This window comes from Lutjanus erythropterus, chromosome 4 (assembly GCF_056507025.1).
Source record: "Lutjanus erythropterus isolate fLutEry1 chromosome 4, fLutEry1.hap2, whole genome shotgun sequence".
Lineage (NCBI taxonomy): Eukaryota > Metazoa > Chordata > Actinopteri > Lutjaniformes > Lutjanidae > Lutjanus > Lutjanus erythropterus.
The window spans coordinates 28,597,772-28,612,840 of record NC_139320.1 but is presented as its reverse complement, the minus strand read 5'-3'; the positions used below and the strand labels follow the sequence as shown (position 1 = coordinate 28,612,840).

Sequence of the window (15,069 nt, the reverse complement as noted above, 5' to 3'; positions counted from 1 at the left end):
ATTAATGTGCACTGTCCCAGTTAAATAACAAATAAGTAAAAGCATTCGATATATATCAACCCATCAGTGTGGAGAGCTGATGCAAACTATAAAAGCAGAAATTATTCCAGCAGGAACCAAATGAAGCTGAGTGTTTGTAGCAGCAACCACAAAACACAGTAGTTCACATTAACTGGTGGGATGCTTAAGTAGCTTTGATGTATTAAAGATAGCAAAACTCTAAAGTCTAACTCTAAAGTGGAACTCTAGGCACCTGCAGAGCTTCGTCTGTACGAACCATTAAGTACGGTTTTAATTATTAATTATTTACAGAAGTTATCGATTGATCTAAAGTGTTTTCAGTACAGAAGCTCTTGTGGTCAGGTTCCCGTCAGTCCATCAGCAGCGTTTCTCCACTCGCTCAGGAACCACTTGGCTCTCTGTCACTGTGGGCCCCAGCGGTCTCATTCCTCACAGTCCTGCCCTCATGTGATCACTTTTTTAACTGCCTTAGCTTAACTATGTGTGTGTGTGTGTGTATTTGTGTCTGTGCATCTGTGTGTTTGAATTTGTGCGTGTGTGTTTGGACGTGTAGAGTGTCAGCGTGGATGGCTGTTTGGGTGGGTAGGAGGTATCTGGTGTCTAGGAGGTCACAGGAACACATAACACACATTCAGAGCTGCAGCGTTTAGCCGGCAGTGTATCAGTCACAGAGGAGAAGAAGAGAAGAGACAAGCAGGCTTTCAGAGAGGAGAACAAGTTTCACAGAGATGAACCCTTTGCACATGAAGTGATACACTCTTACAGTAAGTGATGAGAACGGAGACGTCAGAACCACCCTGAGACCCTGTAGATCACTGACTCTGCTGTGCTTACAGTGACAATGAGTCGTAATAACACATGACATAGTGCATCCCATGTAGGACTCAATTAACTGATTATTTGTTTGGTCAATAAAATATCAGAAAATGGTGAAAAATGTTGATCAGTGTTTCCTAAAGCCCAACTTTACATCCTCAAATGTCGTATTTTGTCCACAATCAGTTTACTGTCATAGGGGGCGAAAAGAAGCATTTAAGAAGCAGGAATTAGAGAGTTTTTACTTTTTTGTGTAAAAGTACTCAAGCTGATTAATCAATTATCAAAATAGTTATTATTATATTGCAACTCAAGTCCCATGTTGAACTTTTTTTTTCATTTTAATAAAAGTTTGATGCTATTGTGCAAATAACTTTGCAAAAATTTGCAAAATATTGTTCGACACTGAGCACACATTTAATTTCAAAATAAAATGTACATAATGACAAAAAAATATGGTTCTGGTATATTTCTTTTAAAGTTCTGTGCCTGGTTGTATAAAGCACCATAAGTTTCTTACTGTAGTTTGTCTCTTAAGCAAAATAAAAAATTGAACCTCATCAGGTTTTGTCTACTGTCAATGTTTGTCTGTTTCCTCTCTTTGTGTCACAGTAATTTTTTCATCTATAGTTTGTTTTGCAGCAAGGTTTCTCACATTGTTTTTCTCAGTTAGCACTGGCCTAGTTCTCTCCACATCTTCTCCTTGTACATATTTGTTATGGCTGCTTTGTTAAATTTACTTTGGATTATATGCTTGTTCTTTCCAAATTATTTGAGGGGAACAACATTCTCATTTTTCTTTTTCTTTGTCGTCCATTTTGGACAAGCTAACTAACACAGGAGAACTAACTGTGCTAGCTTAGCTAGCTAACAAAGAAGGGAAGGGAAGAGCTAAGGACGAACACTCAGAAATTAAAGGGATTTTCCCTACAACCCTCTAAGGAAATCCTTATGCTGACTTTTTGCAACTAATTTTTTCCTAAAAAGCATCTGTAGTTGAAAATTTAAGGTAAACCTTAGTGTGGTTTTATGCAACCAAGCAGAGGTAATAAAACTCATTTCAAACACTGAATCTTACACAGTTTAGATATTCTGACACATTTTGCTTGATGAATAAATCCAGTTTTGTCACACACTTGTCAAACAGAGATGTTCAGCTTGCCGTGCTGAGATCAAGGCTTCTCAGCTATTATTTTTGTGCTGAGTGACTGACACTGTATCAGCAGCAACAACAGGTGCAGCCACTACACTGCTGTGCTAATGGCATGAAAGTGGCAGTCAGTGCATAAATGAGCAGTCGTCACTGCCGTGTTTCGTTAACCTGCAGCAGACACAACAGTGACAGTAATGTGCAGGGCGACGCTGCTGTCATTTGTACGCTTAGTATCTACAAAAAGTAATCCTGTTAGTTATCAAAGTGGTAAAAACCATCAAAATGATCAAAATAAAAAGTTTCCCCGAGCTCTGAGCTCAGAAACTGCAGTCAGACCTCTGGAGAAAAACTTTCTGTTAAAGTAAAAACTTGAGTCAGAGCTGTGGAGGTTTGCACCTGACGGCGGCTTCAGACCGCAGCTCTGTGTGACAGACAGACGGCAGCAGGTGGAGGAGGTGGCACTCCCTGGATGGAGCGGAGGAATGGAGGGATGGCAGAGTAGGAGGAGGAGGAGGTGAAGATTTGAAATGCCTCACAGGCCCAGTCTTATTATAGCTCACGCTCACACATCTGCAGGTCTGCACACGCCCGACGACTGCCCCAATCAGCACGGACCCTCACCCTTCTGCACAGCACAGGTGGACAGAGGGGAATGTAACTATATATTTCTGCTAAATTACATTTCAGAGGCAAATATTGTACTTTTTACTCCACTGCATTTGTCTGACAGCTTTATTTACTAGTTACTTTGCTGTTTACAGTTTTAAATCCAATTGAAATGATTAGATAGGAAATCTATTTTTCTGATAATCGTTTCTCACAAGAACATTTTATGGTTCCAGTTTCTCAAATGTAATTATTTCAATAATTATTTATTTTTTAAAATCTTGAGGTTTAGACCGAAAAAAAAAGATTGTGAAAGTGCTTTACAAACTAAACACCTAATCAATTCATGGAGAAGCAGATTAATCCATAAAAATAATAATTTAGTATCATCATAGTACAAAATGAGCTTCACCTCAACCATCTACAACAATTAAGTCCTGATTTTACCTCTTAGCTTTAATACTTTAATACTCCTGATTTTGCTGATGTACTCTTATTTAAGTAACATTTTCAATGTATTTTTACAGTGTGGTATTAGTCACAGAGCACAGGAGTTTCTGGTCTCCTGCTGCCTCTATCTGTTGGTTTGTTTGTGTTATTTTTGACTTCGGTAAATCTGAACTAACCTTTTAAATCACCGAAGTCACACAATAACACAAACAAACCGACAGATGGAGGCAGCGGTAGATCAGCAACTCCTGTGATCTGTGACGTAAAATGACTGATTTCTCCAATGGAGTCTGGTTGGTTTGAAGGGAGTGATATTTAGCTTATATAATCGTAGTTTCTTGATGGAAAAGGCTGCGTGCTGGCAAAGTAAAGCAGTGAAAATATAATATTTGCCACTTTAATTATATTTTAGTGGCTAAAATACATTTTGATGCTGACCCCATCCACAGCGGCACATCACTTTGTTTCCATGCTGGTACTCCTCAGTTTCTCCAACCTGGGGATGTGTCAACCATCATTTACTGTATGTGATATAAATACCTCATACAAGCCAACTTCAAAAAATCCAAACTATCCCTTTAAGTAAACGGTGTGAATGCTTCCTCCACCACTGGAAAGTGGGAGAAGTCAAAATCAGAAATTCATCAACAACCGGTGGAATGTACTACAGCTTGTAATCTCTAGCTGTAGAGGCGTGGGCAGGAAATGCTAATTCAAAGATAGCACTGCTGAAAATTAACATCACCTACTGTACCTACATTTGTAAATAACAAAACAACAACTGTTTCATGTGCTGCAGGGCAGTCTGTATAAAATGCCTTTCTTTTTCATCATGTTTCACGCAACCATTTTCCAGTGAATCTACATTCTGTTCTGGGGTTGCTGCTGGTTCAAAGTGAATGTAGTATGACGAAAAAAAAAAGTCCAAGGGAAAATCAGATTTCATCTCAAAGGAAAAATAAATGAAAGAATAACAAGTAAACAAGCGCTTACTCAGGTTGTCAAGTTGTTAGATTATTGCTGTGGCACAGATGAACATCAAAGATACATATGCTCACACACACACATCCAGTCTGAGTGATCACACTCCATCGACCGAGCGAGCACTGAACACACACAGCACCCAAATCTGATCAAAGTGCTCTGTGCTCAGAGTCAAAATGACAAAACCCATGAAGAAATATCCAAGAGGCCAAATCAAAGCACAAACAAGTTCACGCAAGCTTGCTTCCTGTCTGGAGAGTCACACGCCCCCACAGACGACTCTCAAACAAATTCACTGTCACATTATTTTCAAGAGATTCTGCCCATAAATTAATGAGCGGTTAATAAAGTAGTGGGTACGAGGCAGAGCAGCTACTCTGCAGAGTCTCAGTTTGTTGCTGCCTGACTCACGACGGGCTCTGAAAGTGAAGATCAGAGAACAAACCACGGAGCTAAAGAGCTTGCTGCTGCTGTCAGCCACTCGGCACTTTGTCTAGCAGGAGCTGGATTAAGTTGTCTCGAGCAGACTTGATAATGCAGGCGGGTTTGTTAGTGAGGTCACAGAGTGGAAAAGACAGCTTAAACACGGTCTGACAGCACCTTTCAACTCCAGCGCAGAGTCAGTGCAAAAAAAAGGCTCAGTCGCAACAAAATCTGAGCAATGCCTTTTTACTTTTTCGGTGTCAGTTTTATGTGTCATCATACTTTATGAGAGTGTGCTAGAACAAGGGATTAACTGCATTTACATATTCACACCAAGCAACGTTTCGCTCTTAAAGGGATAGTTTGGATTATCTGAAGTGGGCTTGTTTGAGGTACTTATCCACAGTCGGTGTGTTTCCTACAGAGGATGGTGGTCAGCACGTCTTTGCCGCTTTACCATACAGCTTTCATGGACGAAGGAAACCACCGTTACTTCAGTGTTTTAAAGGATTAGTTAAGATTTGCGGAGGTGACTGTTAAAGCATCAGTAGATAATTTTCTGTGAGGTAAAATGTTTTTGCCAGATGAGTCCAGTGGCTTTGGAGAAAGTGATATTTAGCTTGTATAACGGCTGTTTCCTGTCAGAAAACCAGAGCTTAATATTGGTCATATATTCACTACATGGACACAATTATAACTCTGAATGAATGATGATGCTGCTCCGTAAATGCTGGATGTTTAAATAAGCAACTTAAAAAATTTGAGAAACTAAAATACTCACTGAGGCGCTCCACTAAGACTTTCTATAACTGACGGTGTGCGATGTAAACATTAATGGCGGGATCTAAATCTTAGGGATATATACCACTACAGGTAAGAGACAAAATATGTCTTTTCTCTATCTTGGACTTTTTCTTTAAGATCTGGTACCTTTAAAACAGCTAAATGGCTAAACAGCTAACGTGGGTGGGACATGGAATCGAGGTCCCTAATTTTGAGTTCCCTCCCAGTCAGACCAAAGTGTTATTATTAGACAGCTCTCCAAAACCCTGGATTATATTCAGTTACAAAGTTATTTTGTTACTACATTTTTTAACAGATAATTAGTAACTGTATCGGAATATATCCTTAAAGTAATCCTCCCAACCGTGAGTATGAGACAGAGAGGTGAGACACAGCAGCGTCAGTATTTGACAACATGTAATGAGAACTTTTGGCATCTTTACGTCTATTTATTCTTTCTCCTAAACCAAACTCAGTCCTCACCATCAAACCCCCGCTGCTCTTTTTAATGTCTATTGTGACTTTATGTAAATGTATTTTAATGCATTTTGTTTGGATGCAATATGTTTTGTTTTTGCGCATGTGAGCAAAGACAAATATTGGCACGCAAATAGCAGACAATAAAGTATTTTTCTATTTGTGTTTCTACGCCCATCCATCACCCTTACACCACCTCCACACACCCACTTTCCTCCTCACTAAAGGGCACACTACTCTCTGCACAGGTACGTTGGCATTTGGACATAATGCAAGGTCACACTCTACACTATAACACAAACTAGAGTCTCTTTAAAAGCATGTCTTATAGCGGTGACCCCTCCAGACCTCTGTGAGGGAGCGTGATGGGGTGATGTGAGCAGGTTTTTTGTTGTCCTGCTCTGACTTTCCAGCAGCACTCCTGTGAAACTGACTCTGCCGCTCTAATCTGTTCAGAAGCGGCTCTAAGCCTATTACAGACGGGCAAGTTAATGACGTTTTAGTTGGCTCGGTAATGGCAGGACTTGAGCATCAGGTGTCAACCCAAAGAAAACAAACCACCTATCTGCCCTTTAAAAAGCTGATAACATTTCTTTGACAAACTCGCTGCAGCAGTGATGCTGCACAGGGAGACAGCTGAGGATGTGAGTTTGAGATTTATTTGTGGACTGAGGTTTTATCAGCAGAGGCCAGATATCGACAGAAATAGGTTTTCTGCTCTCGTGCTTACATAAGAGTACACACACACGCACACACACAGAGGAAATACCGCAACACTTTTTCACAATGGCAGCCGGAGGACATAACACAAACCTTATTGGTTCTAATTTTAGGACAATCACAAGACCAGAGGAGGGAAACTGTTTCTATTTCAGACTGTAAATACTTCATCGGATCTTAAAAAACATTCTGAAATCAGCATTATGAGTTTCTCCTGTGAGGATTTTCAGGAGACAGGCCACACATGCTTGAAGAAAACAGCAGGATGTTGCTGTTTCTTAATTTTTCTTTTTAAATTAATTTATTGTGCATCCTTCTTTCCCACACTTTCTAAGACCTGCGGCAGGGGCGTGTCCAGAGTTTTTTGGACAGGGGTGGTACACGTGGAGCACTGACGTATGCAGGGGTAGCACGGATGCTATTGGTAACAATTTAATGGTTGCATTTGTTTGAAATTCCTAATATATACTCTAACTACCGGCATGACAGTATCTTATAGTTTCCTACATTCCTGTGTTTGAAATGCTCATTTAAATGATTAATATACCGACCAATCACAAGACAACAGAGTGGCACCCTACAAATATAATTTACATGCTTTTTTCTTCCATAGAGAAAATGTGCCTCCATTGTTCCTCTTTCCCCAGGCTGTGAGACTTCACCATGAGAAATAGTTTTATTTTTGTGATTTATTATTTATCGCACATTTGCTGTATATAGTTTTTTGTATGTTTTTTTGTGTGAGCTGCATAAAGGGTACAACAGCTAACATCTCATTACACAGCCCTGTGTTCTAAAAACATCAATAAGATAAATTAACAATAAAACTAAAAGTAGGCTACATATAAGTGAAAAACAATGCATATTTAAAAATACTTCTTAAAATAAGGTTGAAACTAAGGTCCCACCTCTCACAAGGCAGATATCCTGTCATACTGCATTGTTTAGTTCAATCTTTACATACTACTGGGAATGTAATGTTTCAAATACATATGACAACGCAAACAGAGACTAAAATCAATAAGGAAAGATCAATTGGAAATATATGACGATTTTCATTCTTTGTCTGCGTTACAGTTTTACAATTTGGTGAGAAATTTAAATATTAATACCAGCACTGATCATCAAAGTACAGTCCTGTTATTTAGTCTACAACTTATAAAACAAATATGATGATGTAAGAATTTGTTATTTGAATTTGAGAGGAGCTCATTAGCAAAAAGTTCACCAATAGAAGGATAAGAACAAAATGTGACAAACAAGAGTTGAACTGTAAATGAAGGTGGAGTGAGTAACATCACTCTGCTGACCTGTGTGGTGTGACTACCAGCAGGAAATTTCCTCTCTTTAATTGATTTTCTTTCATCATCACACTGTCTCCATGGCAACCTCATCTCAAACAGTGTAAGACTCAGCCTCCAGCGTAACCAAACACATGCTGGCAGTGTACCATAAGCATGAATGCACAATATCAAAGATAGATTAGATTAGATTAGATAGAAGGGTCACTTCTCCTAAATTATAAAAGACACGCCGCCCTGTTTAACCACTATCTGTCATTCAGACAGTTGTGGTGTTATTTACAGAAGTTCGGGGGGGGGGGGGGCTGGGCTTCTGCCTCCATCACCACACAATGAAGGTGAAAAGAACTTCACCTCTGTTAACAGTTTTTATGAGGGACTTTTTTTTATTAGTAGCTGCAGTGTTAAACACACTGGAGTGTTTACAGTGAGCTCTGTGTATTCTCCTGTCTAACAAGGACACTGTTCCTGGAAAGACTCTCCACTGGTTTAATTTTATAAATGAAGCTCAGTTTAATTGTAATGAGGAGAACAAATCAGCCTGTGAAAACTGTTTTTTTATGGAAAGGATGCATGAAACACTACAAGCATGAAGTTATAAAGATGTGGGAAAGGACCGTCTGATCCCTACATGGGATTTCTTGCTCTTTATACTACATTTGTATTTATTACTTTGACAGAAAAATATTGATACTTCCTGTAAATGTCCATGACTTGATAGATTACATTATAGATTATATTTCATGACTATTTCATAAACATCTGTGATTCTGGACTGAAGTAAGAGTCATTCAATAATGTCATTGTGCAGTTAGAATATTTTTATATATTAGGTAACTAAGTGCTCTCAGAAGATGTAGAGGAGATAATTTGTGAGGACAGTGACAGGTTCTGCTGACAGAGCTGGGTCAGGGTTAGAGGAACTTGTTCCACAACTCGGGAACCGCACAGGAGAACAATCTGGATTGAGATTTCCTGTCTCGCCTCACGATAGTAACAGTGGTCGTTCATTCACAAGAGCCAAAAACAACATGATATCGTGTTTCTGATCTGATGGCTCCTGTTAGCAAAGTAATCACAGATCAGAGAATTTAAAAAAACAACAGTATTTTCATCACTTCTGCTCAGTGCTGCTGTTTTGGCCAGAGGACGTTCAGGAAATGAAGAGAATTTATGTTGTTTTTTTGTTGTGATGTTGTGTTTGACACCAAAGAAAGTGATCTTAAGTTTACAGATGAGTGAATGTGAGGTGGCCTGACAAGATTCAGTGATTTACTATACTGATACACTTTTTAAAAAATGTATACAGCTGGATAAAGTTAGTCATGCACGTTTTAGTATCTAAATATTTACTATTAAAACTTTGTAATGCAACCAAATCTGAATACGTTATTCAGGAAAACACAAATAATGTCATGGAAACAGATATTTCTGAAGTTGCTTGTTATTATTAGGTGAAAAAAATAATAATAATAAAATAATTTGCAGAATGTAACGCAGTAACATTAAGAGTACTACATATATGTACAAGAATTTACCCTTTGTTTTAAAATGCACTTTTGATATAACAAAAGACTTAAGATACAACAGGAAACTCTTTATTTTAGATTTGTTTATTTTTCATTAATTTCTTTTCTTGTCTGTTTTCTTTCTTTTCCTCCTCTCCTCTGACTCGATGTTTTGTTTTCTGATTTGATATCCTATGTTGATATATGTATGTACACTCTGTGTAACTGTAATAAAAAAAATGTAAAAATAATATTTAAAAAAAATGTGCACAGCAAAGGAAGGAGCAGCTGTGCAAACTAATGACCCTAACAATGAACATAAAAACTCTAGCAAACAAAACAAAACAAAACAAAACAAAATAAATAAATAAATCATTTGATTAGTATTAAGGTGTTTTTTTGTTTTTTGTTGTTGTTGGTGTCTTTTTTTTTTTTCCTGAAAGGAGGTGGGGGTCCCAAGTACAAGCCTGTGGCTTCCTGACGTCTCCTGACACATTCATTCACTCATTTTTTCCCCGTCAGTACTGTATCTTACATGTGTGCAAATACAAAATTAAATAAAAATTAAATAAATAAAGAAGAGCATGAAGTATATATGAAGTATGAATTTGTGGAAATATTTGATAATAATTTTATGCCAATATTGAATCAACTTGATGCTTTTAGAGCACAACAGTTGCATCGCCAGTGAATATTTGGTTAGAAAATATATTTACCAATTTAACATAATGTCTGGAATAAACACTCACTTCTGGTTTTCTGTCTGAATACAGAGACAGATGATTTTGTTGGTTGAACAGATACAGATTCGTCTCTGTCTATCTCTACTGCCTGCACTGAATGGAACAATTTTGTGAAAGCAAAAGGAAAGATGCTACGACCATCGCTGCACCACCTCCTCTACAGACACACACTGTGGAACGTGTAGTGAAAAGCTGTGTTCAGGAGGTGGATGGACAGAGTGTGGTGCTCCTCTGCAGCAGGAGGAGGAAGATGAAGTCCGTGGAGCTCAGCAGCTGCAGCGGGACACTTTGACTCCCACTGAGGCTCAACATTTAGGAAGCTCTGCAGCTGTCGGCCACTTCAGATAAAAGCACCAAACAGCATCGTGTCCAGACTGGCCAAGATTAGAGAGATAGATCTCAGGGTGTCTCCTGCCTGTTTGAGACATCAGATTGTCAAAAACAAGACACACCCGCAGGCGTGAGCCTCTGGACAGGAAATGCCTCCATGTAAACAGGAAACAGAGATTTCTGACAGATCTGCTTATCAAATAATGACACACACACATGGATGTGGTTATTTTAGGAATAAAATTTGCCACGTTTGAACACAAACTGTATTTTTTTGTTAAAAGAATAATAATATTTTAAAAAACATCTCAAATATTAGATGACATGAGCTCTCGAGTCATTTGTTTACATGAGTCTTCCTTCCTGACAAATCCTCTCGTCTCTCTGTGTACACTGAGGGAAGTTCACCCTCGTACGTACGTCAAGCCGTGTTTCCTCATGAGGTCTCCCTCCTGAACCGCCCAATCAACTCTTGACCCTACTTCCTGGTCTAAAATTAACCCCACCCACAACTGCAACCACCACCACCCAAAGTCTGCCGCCAGGAAGCTGCTATCACCATCCATCATTTCATTTGCGACGTCATTTACTCTCAGCTCGTGGATACAAATTATACCTGCTGCTGCTGCACGTCTGCAGAGTGATGGGTTACCTTAAAATAACAGTGATTTCTTCATCAACACATTACCTCGAAATAATTTCATCATCCACGATAACAAAATGTTATTTGTAGCATCAGACTGTGACAGTCTGTACCAACAGAATTAGAGGAGTTACTGGACTCTATTTAAACAAGTCCAGCTGGAGTAATGAGGGATCTGGCAGCTGCCGTAAAGATACAGAGACATCAACAACTTTAACAACCATACGGACAAACTTATTAAAGGGATAGTTTGAATTATTTTAATGGGGTTGTATGAGGTACTTATGGATGGTCAGTGTATTAACTACAGTAGAAGCAACAGAAGCTAAACTCAAGCAACAAAAAGTATTTTAGCCACTTAAAGAAGGTCCACCTAAAAAAAAAATCAATATCAGTTTAAATGTGCACTGTATTTGGAATATTTTCACAGCTTTTTGCGAACATAAACCACTGTTATATGAACAAAATATCACACTCTCCAAACCAACCAAACTCCATAGGCGAAATCAGCAATTTTACCCCACAGGACACAGGAGCTGCTGGTTTACCACTGCCGTCATCTATTAGTTTGTTTGTGTTTCCGTGAGATAAAACAGATTCAGATTAGGTTTGGATTCAACTAACCAATCCTTTTAAGTCACACAATAACTCAATTACAGGTAAAATTACTGACTTCACCTATGGAGTTTGGTTGATTTAGGGAGCACAACATTTGGCTTATGAAACTGCAGTTTCCCTTTGGAAAAGGCTGTCTGACGGCAAAGTAAAGCGGAGAAAATATCCTAAATGTAGCGTACACTCTAACAGATATGAATTTTTTAAGGTTGGTAAATATGTTTTGCTGTTAACCCTGTCCACAGCATCTCATTGCTTAGCTTCCTAGATCAGTATTCCTGTTGCTTCTTAAAACTGGGGGTGTGCCAACCGTCATCTACAGTAGGTAATACACTGATGGATGAGCACTTTAAATAATCTGAACTATCCCTTTAAAGCCTGCTCTGATATGCACACAGTGTACAAAGAAAAGTTTCCAAAAAGAAAATACTAAAGCTCTATATACAACAGAGATTCATAAAAGGTTCATTTGGGGAACAAATTATTGTTGTTGCCGAATAACTATATTAAAAGATCTTAAGCCAGAATTGCAGCAGGATGAGAGGCCTTTATTTTGTAATTCATTACAAGACCAGATCAGTATCAGGACACAGGAGTGGTTCTCCCTCTTATCTCAGCTGTAAATGCTGAGTTATGCCTGGAATCTTTTTTTGACAGATTTACTGAGTTGCCTCAGAATAGCTTCACAGTGTTTATCCCACTCGGTTGCCATGTGAATTGTTTAGCTCATCATAGTTACCTGTCGACTGTCTATGTTAATGCTGCCATGTTCACTGGAACCTCAGTGGCACTTTGAAAAATATTGATCTTAGTACTGAATTTAGGCTCAGAACTTCAACAAAAGTATAAGAAACCTCTCCATTTTTTCTCTTAGATACGAAGCAGTTAATCATCAGCAGAAGAAAACAGTGAATCAGTCCAAACCAGTCCATTTAAACTGGTGGAGATCTGTCTGGATCTGTCTGTTTCAAGGAGCTAAATGTAAGGAATACTGTGATGATTCAAGACCTGCATCATCCTGTCAGGGTTTATGTTGCAATAATGACCCACTCGCTGTAAACTATCCAACCTATTACATGACTACTTACTAAAAAAATCAATAAACTGACGTAATATATTGATTTAAAAATGATCTTATTGCTTCTTATTGCTCTCTTCTAGAGTCTATGATCAGAACTGTGTCCACAGCAACAATCTGTTATTCATAGCACACACACACACAATAAGAGACCGTTGAAGGCCGTGATTGACCAATCAGAATCGAGTATTCAACAAATCTGTGAAACACATGTTGACAATTAAGGCAAGAAAAACATAGCTAGCAGAGTCTTTGTGCAAAAGTTGCTGAAACGTAGAATCTGCCTTATAGATTACTTTGGTATCGTCAATAAATCGGAAAGTTTGATTTAATATAAGCCTCAATTTCAGTTTTGTACCCAGTGATTTCGTTATGTAACTCAGTGCCACACATGTGTTGGGTGTGTTGTGGCTACAGCCGCCTCTGAACCCACTTTGGGCCAACATACATACCAGGCTGGTGTGTGAGCTCAGGAATTGGGGGGCAAACAGATCCTGTGACTGTCACACTGCAGCTGTCGCTGGTGTGTAACATTAAGACAGGGGCTGTTTGACGCGAGCGTGCGCCGCCACCAACCGCTCCCCCAGCTCTGCTCTGCAGCATAACACCATTTAAACTTAATTTTGTCTGGGACATTCTGTTATTGTGATCAAAAAGAGTTTAAGTGCCGTTTTCGCGGTGCGTCCATTGCTGTGAGGGCCCCACCCTCGAGCTTTAACTAAATGCTATGAATAATTTCCAAGTGTTATTCGACCCAGGTCTGATTACCAAACACTCTTATAAACTTGGAGTCATAGTGACATGCCTCGCTGCAAATAGTTACCGTAAACCTCACTGAATGCTCAAGTGTTTGTAACCAGCAACTGGCATGTTGGAATAAACACAAGCGGCAGCTGTCTTACCAAAACTGTCTTTGCATTTAAACAGCGTGCCATTGTTATTCTCTCCACAGTCAGCAGTGTGCAGTCTGCAGGCTGCTACATAAACTATTCTGCATAGCTGAACGGCTCCTGAGCTGCCAAATGTTGAGGCAATATCTCTGAAAATAAAACAAGTTCTCAGGCTGATTTAAAACTGAATTATACAGACACAGAGAGGAGACACAGAGCAACAGAGGCACGGCTGCTGAAGATGTATTATTGCTGCTGCAGCTCCACAAAGTGAGTTATCAGTCGCCTTCAACCATGACTTCTGCTTTCCTCCAGGTATCAGCAGACTGCACTGACTCTATTAACCCACATCCATCCAGCCTACCTTAATTCTCAGCCTCAGTGTGCCTCCTCCAGTGGTCCAAAGGTGACAGACCTCCACTTTTCAGCAGCACAACTTAAATCTCAGCCTCTCTCTTCTCTTTTCTTATCTCCCTATGACTCCCTCTGTCTAACTTCCTGTCTGCCCTCAGCTGCTCTCCTCCACTTCTTCCTCTTCCTCTTCTTCTTGGTGTTTTTAATCTTTTCCCCCCCTCTTCCTCTCAGGCCTTTGCCCCTTGTCACCAGCCAGCCTGTTGCTCCCCTCTCTGAAGCCTCGGGCCTGGCCCGGGCCCATGGCATCTCCAGGACGGACGCATCCAGCTGCCTGATTGGCTGGAGGGCAGAGAGATGCCCCCATATTAGGGCAGAGACAGGCGGGGCTGCGATACAGGAGGGAGGAGAAGAAGATAACAAAGTTTGTGATATAGTGGACTGTCTGTCTGAGACGTGAGACTGTTCCTCTGTCTGTCTCTCACTTTGTCTCCAGACAAAACTGGCAAACTTGTCTTAATAAAATTCCATCATTATCTGTGTCAGTCTGACAGTTTACACACAAACACTGAGCTGTGTTAGTCAGTGAAAAATGAGAAGCTGTTGCTGCTCTAAAACTAATTGGTGAATTTATTTTAAATGATCAAACATCAAGTCTTTTCCTCTTTTGCTAGAGATCAGCACAATTCCCCTCTTTCCCTGCTTCTAGGAGGAATTTAAAGGAGAAATCTGTAATATATTCACAGTAATAAATCATAAAATGACCATGATATGTCATCAGAGATCAAAGAAACATGCTAAGTTGAAATTCTCGCTTCTGCAGCATCCTCATTTGAAATTTATATTCCAGGCTGGAATAACTGTCTTTGTTTCCTGCTTCACGTTAATTAAAGTTCAAATTAATGCCGACTGTTTGTTGAATGAGTACGTGTCTGTTTATAAGTTGCAAAAAAAAATCATTAATAATCTTGTAGAAACCACAGATGTTTATAACAGTTAAACTGAGTAAAATGTTGATGAAGAAAACAGAAAACAGAAAATGGGAGCTGCTGGTTCACTGCTGCCTCCATCTGTTAGCTTGTTTGTTTCATTTTAACTTCAGCATTAAAAGGTTAGTTTGGATTCACAGAAGTCACACAATAACACAAACATACTAACAGACGGAGGCGGCAGTAAA

At 39.3% G+C, this 15,069-nt stretch overlaps 1 protein-coding gene across 1 annotated transcript in view; it reads right to left on the bottom strand.

Annotated features, from left to right (window-relative positions):
* The window catches only part of prx (periaxin), a 41,823-nt gene extending 27,195 nt beyond the window's left edge, over positions 1-14,628 (bottom strand). Inside the window, exon 1 of the mRNA XM_084717520.1 lies at positions 13,906-14,628. The gene's annotated coding sequence lies outside the window, so the exon portion shown is untranslated. The remainder of the gene's footprint in view (positions 1-13,905) is intronic.
* Between the last annotated feature and the right edge of the window lie 441 nt (positions 14,629-15,069).